The following is a 12,883-nucleotide window of genomic DNA, read 5'->3' as shown; positions in this document are numbered from 1 at the left end:
CAACAAGGAAACTGAGGCTGCCAGAGAGAACAATTATAAAAAAACTAGATATGAGGCAGTGACTTCCTTGTTCTCCTTGGTAGGGAAAATCTAGTTATTACTGGAAAGGAAAGTATGTGTGGATATGTGCTAGCATTATATTTGGTCACATTATCAACTGTCTCATCTAAGACATGCTCCAACTCACCCTCCTAGTATTATTTTCCTTACATATATGTGATTTTCCCCCTCCTTTCGATGTGTCAGTTGTTTTGAGTGGGCACATTTTCCATCAGTTGCCAAATGCAATGGGTTCCAATGCATCTGTTTACTTCTGGAACATTACTAAGACAGGATCCTCTTTGTATAAACACAAAATCACTTTCCATAAGCTAGTTACAACAAGATGATGACATCTATTAGATCAGGCTCTCAGATAATACGGAATTGGAAAATTGATGAAAAGCAGGAAAACTGGCCAGCAGGACTACAAAAAGATGATATTTCTGAAGTTTTTGATGTGCACACTATTACCTCTAACCACCGCATATGCTGAGAGCCTAAATAAATAGAATTCCTGTTTTGTTTTTCAAAAATCCTTTCTCATAAAATCAATTTTAGACAATGGCCTGATTGATGAAAAACAGCACTTTGGTCATTTGGGCTCTCTCCATTACTCTTCTTTTTCTGTACCAATGACTGCATCTCGAAGGATCCCTCTGTTGAAGCACTGAAGTTTGCAATGATACAACAGTCATTGGTCTCCTTCAAGATGATGATGAGTGTGCCTATAGATGGGAGGAAGATCAACTGGCTCTGTGGTGCAGCCAGAACAATCTGGAGCTGAACACTTTTAAAACTGTAGAGATGATAGTAGACTTTAGGAGTAATTGTTTTGTTCTACCACTTCTTACAATATTAGACAACACAGTATCAACAATAGAGACCTTCAAGTTTCTAGGTTCTATTATCTCCAAGGATTTGAAATGGACATTAGAACCATCATTAAAAAGGCACAACAAAGAATATTCTTCTTCAGCTCAGAAAGCTCAGATTGCCCAAAGATCTGCTGATGCAGTTCTACAGAGGAATTATTAAGTCCTCAATATTATTTATTTATTTATTTATTATTAGTACCTCAATAACCATCTGGTTTGGCACAGCAACCAAACAGGACAGGTACAGACTTCAGCGATAGATAGGACTGCAGAAAAAACAATCACAACCAGCCTGCTTTCCATTGAGGACCTGTATACTGCATGAACTAGAAAGAGGGATGAGAAAATATCTACAGACTCCTCACATCCTGAACATAAACTATTTCAACCTCTCCCTTCAGGATGCTGCTATAGATCATTGCACACCGAAACAACCAGGCCATCGCTCTGCTTAATACTTAATTCCCACAGCACTGTCTCATTTCTCCTCTTTCCTACTATCTTCTCCTATTGGTATCTTATGAATAATAATAATAATGATGATGATGATGATGATGAATGATAATAATGATGATGATGATGATGTTGGAAGGGACCTTGGAGGCAGTGTTGGGATTCAAATACATGAACATCCGGTTCTCTGCGTGGATGCAAGCCTGGGCCTCTGAGGCCTAGAATGGACTTCCGGAAGTGACATCCATGCACTTCTTGTGGGCTGTTCTAGGCCTGGGAGGCCTCTTCCAGGCTTCCAAGGCCTAGAACAGACTTCCGGAAGTAACATCCACATACTTCCAGCAGACCATTCTAGGCCTGGGAGACCTCCTCCAGGCCTCCAAGCCTAGAACAGACTTCCAGAAGCAGCATGGGTTCAGCCAGTTCTCCGAACTCAACAAAATTTAGCTACCGGTTCTACTTAACTGGTGCGAACCGGCTGAATCCCACCACTGCTTGGAGGTCATCTTGTCCAACCCCGTGCTCAGGCAGGAAACCCTATACCATTTCAGACAAATGGCTGTCCAGTCTCTTCTTAAAAACTTCCACTGTTGGAGCATTCACAGCTCCTGGAGGCAGGTTGTTCCACTGATTAATTGTTCTAATTGTCAGAAAATTTCTCCTTAGTTCTAGTTTGCTTCTCTCTTTGGTTAGTTTCCATCCATTACTTCTTATTGTGCCTTCAGGTGCTTTGGAGAATAGCTTGACTTGCTCTTCTTTGTGGCAGCCCCTGAGATATTGGAATACTGCTATCATTTCACCCTATCATATCAATTGTTGTTTGTAACTTATGATTAATGATTGTAACTATGACCTATTACTTGCTATTTATATGTACACTGTGAGCTTATGCACCAAAGATAAATTTCTTGTGTGTCCAATCACATTTGGCCAATAAAGAATTCTGTTCTATTCTGTTCTGTTCTGTTCTAAAATATTTATGCAGAAGTAACTGAAGGACAATATAAGAGTAGACTCCTCTTGAAAACAGGTCTTAATGATTTTTTGGAAAGATTTGGACTGGGCAATGTAGGAGATGATAAAGTCAGGCCACAGATCTTTCATGACAAAGAATAACAATCTGAGCAGGATTTATGTCTTCTGGAATCCAGGGCAACATGTTCAAATGTTTGGTTTCCATGCCACACTGAATCCTACTGATATACCAAATAAGCAAACTTTCTTAGTTCACTATGCTTAGTAAACATGTGTATTCAGCTTATAGTCCAAATCATGCTTATCACATTACTGGCACATACTGTACTTATAACAAATCTGTGAAACATATGGATTACACTGCAATATGATAATATGGAGAAGCAACTTTGAGAGCACATTGACCCTTTAGCGTGAACTGCTTTTCATCAGCCTCTTTAGTACCTGAGGATGCTTGCTTTAACTTTTCCTTTGTCTTTTGCCTGGGTAGGTGGGCATACAGGCAAACAGAACATTGGCCTGCATTTTTATTTTCTGAGACTGTCTGAAGGATCTTTGGGGTCCACAGATCCTGTTGGAAACACAGGATGTGGTTAAGAGTTGTGCTTTGCAGCATCTAGCCTCCTATGCATTCTTTAAAATAAAAGAATAATTAAGAAATAACATAAATAAAACAGATAGCCTGGTGAGCACTAATAAATTAACATGGAGGATATTGTTGTGCCTGAATATCTCCTTGGTAACCCATGCCTTAAGCTAAAATGGTTTAGATCAGGTACCTGAGGAGAACATTTTGCTACTCCTTCCTTCCTTCCTTCCTTCCTTCCTTCCTTCCTTCCTTCCTTCCTTCCTTCCTTCCTTCCTTCCTTCCTTCCTTCCCATCAGAAGCCTTGTTCATAGTTCCATTGCTAGCAGAAACCCCTTTATAGATTCCAAAACTGAGATCTTTCTCTGTTGGAATGCAATAACTTTGAATTGTCCTTTGGAAGGGAATAATAACTGGTGCCAACTGTACAGGTAGTCCTCAACTTACAACAGTTCATTTGGTGACCGTTCAAAGTTACAAGAACACTGAAAAAAGTGATTTACAACCATTTTTCAGATTTACAACCATTGCAGCATCCCCATGATCACATGATTAAAATTCATGTGGCAACTGACTCATTTATGATGGTCGCTGTGTCCCATGGTCATATAATCACTTTTTGTGATCTTCTGACAAGCAAAGTCAATGGGGAAGCCAGATTCACTTAACAATTATGGCAAGAAAGTCATAAAATGGGGCAAAATTCATTTAACAAATGTCTCACTTAGCAACAGAAATTTAGGCTCAAATGTGGTTGTAAGTTGAGGATTATCTGTATCCTTTCAGTGTCAAATCACAATCATCTTTTCCAAAAAGTATATATTTATTTACATTGTTTTGTTTTACCTTAGGTCTGTTGGGTTTTATTGTGCTGATTTTGTTTTTATTATTGCAGATGCTATATTTTTTAAAATTTGTTTGATAAAATAACAAATAAGGAACAGAAGTCTCACATACCGAATTTTTACAGAAATGTTTGAAGCTGGTGATTAAGTATATGAATAGCATATATTAGATTTTATCTGGATTTATTGAGCTCTGTTTGTTAAAATTAATCTGAATCAGCCACATCACTCAAGTGATTGCATGACCAGAAAAGCTCAGAGGCACATTGTTCTGGAGGCATCACTAGGTTTGTTTGCTTTAAAAAGGGTTGGTGTGCATTCTCAGATCACCAAAATGGAACAAGGGTGTGGGGTTGATAACTGGCTGGAAAATTACTAGATATTAAAATACAGCCTGTTTTCTGGGGCAGTTAAACAGGAGTAGTATTTCATAATGGAAAAAAAATGTCACCTGATATCATCTGGAAAAGAGCACTGAAAAAAGTGACTTATGATCATTTTTCACACTTACAACCATTGCAGCATCCCCATGGTCACATGATCAAAATTCAGATGCTGGGCAACTGACTCATACTTATGATGATGTCCCAGGGGGTCACGTGATCACCTTTTGCGACCTTCTAACAAGCAAAGTCAATGGGGAAGCCATATTTGTTAAACAACCATGTAAATAATTGAACAGCTGGAAGGATTTACTTAACAACTGTAAGAAGAAGTGTCATAAAATGGGGCAAAACTCACTTAACAACATAAATTTTGGGCTCAATTGCGATCGTAAGTTGAGGACTACCTGTACTGTGTACATGTTTCTAACAATTAATTAATTAATTAATTAGGTTCCATTTTCCTGTCATTCTTCTCAGCCAGTTACTGTGCTTCAAGTAGCTATATTACAGACAGAAATTAGCAAAATAATGTTGGCAATGAATGGAGACAAATCTTAGCTACAAACATCCATCCCACACATCTAATGACTGTTTAAAAGACACAGCAACAGAACAGTTGGCAGCCATGCTTTTCTTCATCATCATCATAAGTTACCTGAAACTAATACAAGAGAGGTGAATAAAATGAGTATGAAACTGCAATTTTTCTTGAACAAATTTCCAAAATTCAAGTCCATAATAAGCTCCTGGTGTTGAAAGCTTTGGCAATGCTGAACATCATAGTTAACTTAATGACATTTATTGTTATGCCAGATAAGATATGACGGTTTCTGCTAAACATACATTCTCTGTTGGAGTGGCATTTTTTTAAAAAAAAGTTTTTATTTTCCATTTATTCATACAAAATAAAATAAATTCCTAACCATTGGTACCGCCTGCCCATTCCCCCCAGGCTGCGTCCACCCTCTCTAATCCTTCCCTACTTCCCTCCTCTTTCTCTCCTCCCCTCCTACTGTCTTCCCCTCCCCTTCTCCTCTAACCATCCTACTTCCTCCCTACTCCTTCCTCCCCTCTCATCCCTCTCACACACATGAACGCAGCATAGGGGAAATGCCCAAGCGTTTACCATGTCTATATTATCATTACCCACCCACTCACCCACCCACCCACCCACCCTCAACCCTCCCCCCCTCGCTCCCCAGAGCAGAGTACAGGGTTATTAATAAGAAAGTTAACAATAATAAAAAAAGAAAAGAAGAAAGAAAAAAGGAAAAAAAAACATACTTAACCTTTAACTCCCCTTAAATTAAGTCGGAGTGGCATTTTTGATGTTACCCCAACATTCCAGAATAATGTGGTCTCCAAACCTAGTATATAAAGGGATAATTTATAATTCTGGGTGAGTGCTGGTGTTCATGCTGAAAACACTAAAGCAGTGTTTCTCAACCTTGACAATTTTAAGGCATTGCTGGCTGTGGAATTCTGGGAGTTGAAGTCCACACGCCTTAAAATTGTCAAGGTTGAGAAACACTGCACTAAAGAGAAACTGTTGGGTAGGGTAAGAACCCTGGCAGCAGCAGATCTGAAGGACGGAAATCAGTAGTGCAAAAGCTTACGCCTAAAACTCATGACATGGAGTTGGGTGTCACGTTACATAAATCCAAGGCTCTGAACAATGCCTATTCAAAGCTTATTCAACAGGAACCAGGTATTGTTCAGGCCTGCTGCAAGAACACAAGAACAATCGGTCCCTTTCCTGGGAGTTCCCTTGGCCCAAAGGAAGAGGAAGAGGAAGGAAAGGGAAAATGGATGTTGAAAGGAGTGGCTTGTTTAATGCCTCTTTAAAAATCCCCTCGCCACCTAGCAGCCCAATTCAAAATAGACCCTATGTGGTAGGAACAGAATAAATAAAAGTGTTGAAATGGCTTTAAAAAGATGAATTGGTAATGATAAAGCTGCTCATCTAGGCAGAAATGCTGGTGATGGCACTGTTCTCCCTTGCAATTTATAAATAGCAACTTTTGATTTCATTTGCACCAGTCCAAAATTAACTTACTTCCACATTGGCCTTTGCCACATTTTAATCTCAATATTGTTGATAGTTTGCAAGTGCTTTTTCTACATTAGGTTTTATTGTATTTTGAATCTGTGTGATACTCCAGTTAGGCTGAATAGCAGATAGTTAAATTATTGTATAAATATAATACGTACTGATCAACACAATTTACTATAGCTTTCTCTCTTTGTCTTTATCCAACATATACAGGTTCAAATAATGTTTTAAAGGTGATTTTCTCTCTTGATTATACGTGAAGAGGTTTATATATTTACCTGAAAGGAAATAAAGATAAAACTTATTGTAAAGAAAAGGACGAAAAACATCTGAGAAATCATAGTCAGTGCAGTTTCCCAATTTTGTCAGCTAGAATTCCACCTCTCACTGAAACTAGCTTGGAGATTGTGTACAAAGGACACACTTTTTTTATTCATACATATGTTTGAAAACACATATGTAGACACATATACAGCAAGAAAAGACAGACCCAGGACAAAAATTGCCAGTAAAGAAAATACTATATTTGCAAAATTATTGCATACACACAGATATAAGCCATCTTCTTGTACACACACATATACACAATTGCAGTCATGAAGAGAAAATGCAGAAATCTGGGCTGACAAAGCATAAACCCACAAATGCTTACTCTATAGTACTAAGTACAATTAAGAGACTCTTACTCCCAGGTAAGTATGTATAGAATATTATTATACTGAGGGCAAAAATCAGAAGATATAAGGGAAAAAAAATCAACATATGTTTCTGTGCTTGGCTTCAGGCACAAAAGCCAGCATGGTGTAGTCATTAAGTGTTGGACTATAATTATGCACATCCTAAACTTTGATATTTGCGGGAATCCAACTGCAGCCTTGTTTGAATGACTCTTTATGGGAGAACTGTCAGATTCATAAAGCTGAACTCCCAGAAAATTATATTTTACATTTTCCCTTTCGCAGCTTGCGTATTACAGTTCTTTGTATGCCAGAACTCTTTTGTTGGGTGCTTCCCCTTGCCTGATGAGCTGAACAAAATGCTCCTTAGGAAGCAATAATTTGTAGCATTATCTGAAGCAGTGCCCCTTTTTAAGAACTTGTGATTCTGTAATTCATGCTGGCCAGGACTGCTGGAGGGCTAAGCTGTAATGGGGGTGGGGGTGGTGTCATAAGAACATCTTGACTTTTACAACTGTTTCTTACCATAATGTTCCCTCCACTGGTTCCTCAATCAAAATGGTGCTATGAATAGATCTCTTTTTGACACATTGATTGAGCTAATTTGTTCAATGACTGAAGTTTCCTGAACAGATAATGAAATTATTGCAAACGCTTTTTTTAATAAAAGGTAAAAGCAGTAAAAAGTGTTTAATAGGAAAGGCACAGGAAAGATGTAACAAAAAACGAGGATAGACAAATGCATGGATTTTTAATGCTAAACTAATTAACAGAAGAAAACATATACACATATGGTGTTAACAAGACTTCAAAATTAATTATCACGGTATTTTTTATAAAAAAACCAGGAAAAAGAAAAAGAATAAAAAGCTGAAAAATTATGTTGCAAACTGAACAGCTCCTAAAAAGTTTGTCCTTATTTTTCAGGTTTTCTTCCCTGCTCTTCTGAAGAAAAAAATCTAATTCTAACTTTGACAATACTTATCAGCAACGTATTGCTGCTAATCAGGTGCAGTTTTCTTCTTCCAGTTTTGTGCGGGTCATTCTCTGAACTTGTCTCATACCCAAAATATTTATAATTCTTGATTGATTCCACATGATTCCAAAAAGAACAGATACATCTAAAGAAAATATAGTTACTGCGTTGTCTATTTTCAGTTAAAGCAAAGCCATTGATTACAAGTTTGGTATGTCAGGAGCTTGGCTTGTAAATAGATTGGTGAGATCATATTATATTTCACTTAAACAAACAAAAGAAATACTCCAAAGATGCTTTGGAGGCAACTGGACTTTCTTGGTTTTCTTTGAAGATGTTTCACTTCTCATCCAAGAAGCTTCTTCAGCTCTAACTGGATGGTGGGAAAGAAATACTCAAATACACCTTTTCTGCATAACAAAACAAACAGAAGCTTGAAGGAGGCAATTTGGATGAAGAAATAAAATCTCTGCCAGAGATTGTGACCCAGGTCTACCCTCACAGACACACCTACTCTTGAAGGAGTTAAGAGATGAGATGTATCCCTTGGTTTGTATCACAGATTGCTACTGAACATTTCTGTGATGAAATTTCTGAGAAGCAACACAACTCCCTTCTGCACCTATAAATTACTGCAAATTTAAGAGTGCTATTGTTTTTTAAAATTTGTTCTTAAGCTTCTTAAAGTTAAACCACCCTACCCAAAATTCTGATCAAGCCAAATCAAACACACTTGGAGTTGCCTAAGTAGCCCTTATTCTTTAAAGGATGAAATGCATTAAACTTGAGGGAGAAATGTTGGATCTGCCAGAATGAAGAAATCTGTGTTATGGACATGAAGCAACATGACTCTCTTCATACAGCTGAAGAGGCAAGGCTCATTCTGGTCAACAAAGCCTTTGCTTTGCCTTGCAGTTCACCTGGCAGTTCTGGCAGCTTTGGTGGGGGCTTTATCAAGACTTCATCAAAAAAGCACACACACCTACAGGTGCTGTGAACAATAAGCTGAAATTATCAGAGGTGTAAAAAAGCTGGAAGCCTAGAAGAGCCGGGTCTGACCACCTTTCCATTTGGCTGGCTCAGCTATTAATTTTTAAAAGTAGAATATTATTATCAAAAATTATAAAATTGTACAGATGGAAAGGACCCGGGGAAGCACGATGGTGCTCCCATAGTTGTGTTAGGTGGCTTTATTTTTTCCAAATCCAGACCCAAAAAGGAAACCTTTCCTAGCTTGGGAATAGTCCAGAATATGACCTTCATGACACTTGAGGCTTGGGGGCATTCTGGTGGTTTCCTATCCCCTAACAACATCAAGGCATGGTGCTTTCCATGTCCAATTAAATCATTCTCCTTGGCTCCCTTTGGATTTAACGTACTTTCCTATTTTATTGCCTTTGGATTTTTTTTTCTTTTCTTGGGCATGAAAGGTGATTGATTTGTGTACAGTCTACTGAACAAAGTAATGTTGTTCCCTTCAATTCCCATAGCACTCTTTTTATGAAGAAGCTTTGATATCTGAGTAATTCATTACCATAGCAAAGTTGTTTTCATGGCAAAGAGGCTAAAAATAGAGTCATTCAAATTGTCAGGCAAAGTCCTTGTGGAGAAAAATACTGTTATGTAACAGTTTTCAGAGCAAAACTAGGAAAATGTTAACATTAATGTTGCATCTACACGGCAGTCACGTCTGCAGAAGGATCAAAAGAGACAAAATGGCAGCTACAATTGTGCAAGATGACGGCTGCCTGACTCATGTAGGAAAGGGGCAAAGCCTCAATTATGTAGTCATGGCTGCCATTTTTAATTTTCTGGCATTCCCTGCAGATGCCCTTGTGCCTCAGTGATTACAACATTGTTCACCATCATCATCAGAGATAACAATGCTAAATACTGTATAATGTGATATATTACAAAAGGAGACAATTATAAAGGACTATAAAAAGAAATTAAATGAATATTTTGACAATAATTTGGACAAATGGAAAATTTAATGACTGTTTGGGAAGCCATTAAAGTGGTCAAGAGGAGTTACATTATATAATATAATTTAATTTAATATAATTTAGGGAAGAAGAAATCTCAGGAAAAGATGCAAAAGATACTAGATGAAATTAGAAATAAAAAAATTGAATTGCAAAAAAACATCAATGGTTCTAAAATCTTACATCAAATTAAACTTCTACATCAACAATTGCATCTGTTAACAGTCTAAGAAATAGAAACTAAATTGAATTATACAAAACAGATGCATTTTGAATTTGCAAATAAACTAAGAAGATGGCTGGCATACAAATTGAGAAAGGGAAAAGAAAATGATAGAGAAAATCCCAAAAGGTGACATGATAATAACAGACCTCATTAAAAAGTATTTTTATAATTTTATTCCAATCTTTACAAGAAACAGGAACTAAATACACAAAAAATAGGGGATTATCTACAAAGGCAACATTTATGTAAGCTCTCATAAGTTCAGAGACAATTTATGAATGAACCAGTAATATCTTTGAAATATCAGAAGCTATCTGGGTCCAGATGTTTTCGTAAGTCAATACTATAAATGTTTTCAGGACCAATTCTTACAGTTTCACATTTTCTATGGTTTTGATTGAGTTGCTGGTATTTGGCTATTTCCTAGCTAGAAGATGCACTTAGTTATTTCAGCTTAAGTGTCAAAATAGGCAGAAAGGCTTAAGCAGTTTTTGTTTTGTTGTTTGGGTTTCACTGACAGGGTTGATGGTCGGGGTTGGTGAGTGATATGAATAGCAAGTTTGGCATTTCCTTCTCTTTTTGTCATCCATCCATCCATCCATCTAGTTCCAGGGTCCTGAAATGTTTTTATGACCACATCTCATGTGAAGGCTGAAATTGACAAAGCTGGAATCAAAGATCCTGAGATAAGGCACAATGGTTATCAAAGCATGAGTTAAATATTCTGTTCTGTTCGTTTATTTAATGTATTTGCCAGCCATCTTGCTTCAAGGTGATTCTGTTATTATGTAAAGGTAAGGGAAAGAAATCTGAGATTTATAAACTCTGAATATAATGGGTTGGATTATTAGATTTTATAGTAAATTATATGTTTAGTTTTGGGGGTTTCTTGATATTCTTTGGATTTGTCAGATTTCAGTTCCAAGAATTTCCCATCAATTCTGATGATCTATATTGTGAATTTGAGGGTTTATAGCTTCAACACATCTGAAAATCGCATTCAGATGTGATACCAGGATAATTTTTTTTAAAAAAGGCAGAACAAAAACTCAGTTTGAATTTATTTTATTTATACTTAAGTGAAATTAATTAACTTCAGTATATACATACACTCCATGTACCACCTTATTAATGGGATGTGAGCAACAATATGTTGGATTTTTTTTTAACCCAAGCTTTACCTAAAGTGAATACCATGCACATGTTTGGTAAAACTTGATTTTGTTTATTACTGTGCCAATTGGCCAAAATGTACTAAAACTGATTCCAAACATGGTAGAAACCTTTCTGTTAAAATTTACATTAAATTTACATTTCTCTGATCTACCTGCTTTTCCACTGGGCCTTTTTTTAAAATGACTGTTAATACCAGTGCACTATTGAAACATTAGATTTTCCTTTCCTTTCCTTTCCTTTCCTTTCCTTTCCTTTCCTTTCCTTTCCTTTCCTTTCCTTTCCTTTCCTTTCCTCTCCTCCCCTCCCCTCCCCTCCCCTTCCCACAAGTAGCCCAAATACAAATAAAAATTGATGAAATGAAAATAATAAATGCAGTGAGAACATTGTAAATGGTAGGGCTAAAGATGTGATTGTGTAACTGGAGAGCTGTTAAAAATATAGATATAGGTTGCTTATGGAGCAGCTATGTGATTTGTTTAAAGTGTATGTGACGATTAAATTTGTGCGATGCTTGAAAGAGTGTCATTGTTTCTTATCCAAAGGAAAGTGAGCAAGAATGAACACAAAAAATCACAGCAAGATTAATTTGTTAAGTGTTCCAGGGAAGGTGTACTGCAAAATGCTAACAGAAAGACTGTGAAAGGTGAAAATGAGGAAAAATTGTGTAGTGCAATGCAGTTTCATCCTATTAAGTAGATCATAGTTTAGGCTCTCAACAAGTCAATGAGAAATGTATGAAAAAAATTATTGCACATGGAAAAGTACCCAGTTTATTGTAAACTTATTTATGTAATTTATTGAAACATTTACTGTGCATTAAAAAGTTTAGAAAAAAGATGTAGTAAAATGAATGGGGTTGAATTATGAAATGTTTTGCATAAATGTGGACTTAAAAGTGGGTTGATGAATGTGATAAGAAACCACTGAGGTGGCTGGACATATACTGTTTCCCCCAAAATAAGACCCGGTCTTATATTTTTTTTGCCTCAAAAAAAGGCACTAGATCTTATTTTCGGGGGATATCCTATCTTAGAACCGCTGCAGCCAGCCAGGAGGCCCTATGGTGCTTCACGCCAGTGCTGCTGGTTGTGGCAGGACGCCGTGTGGTGCTTCAAGCCATTAGCAGGAGGCTGCATGATGCTTGGGGCCATTGCCGCTGGTTGTGGCAGGACGCTGCATGGTGCTTCAGGCCATTTCCAGGAGGCCTCATGGTGCTTGGCCTGAAGTGCAGTGCGGCATCCTGCTGTGACCGGTGGCACCAGCCTGAAGCCCCATGCAGCGTCCTGCTGTGACTGGTGCTTCACCAGCGGAAAGCACCATGTGGCCTCTTGCAAACAGTCTGAAGCACTGCACAGCCTCCTGCTGAAGCACCATGCAGCCACCTGCCATGAGGAGTGGCACCGGCCCGAAGCACCATGTGGCATCCTGCCACAAGGAGCGGGAACGGTGTGATGAGCCACGCAGTGTGACAAGTGTCAGGGCATAGGAGGTCTGATTGTGGCAGTCCTACTGGTAAGGTAAGCGGGTGTAGGGTGTGTGGGGCAGCTCCACCCCTACCCCCACCCTAGTTTGATTTTTAGGTTTGCGCCTCACCCCAAAACTTGGGCTTATTTTGGGGGTAGGGCTTA

The sequence above is a fragment of the Crotalus tigris genome, unplaced genomic scaffold (genome assembly GCF_016545835.1).
Source record: "Crotalus tigris isolate CLP2741 ecotype Arizona unplaced genomic scaffold, ASM1654583v1 scf7180000018122.1127207, whole genome shotgun sequence".
NCBI lineage: Eukaryota > Metazoa > Chordata > Lepidosauria > Squamata > Viperidae > Crotalus > Crotalus tigris.
Note: the sequence above shows the minus strand (reverse complement) of the source record.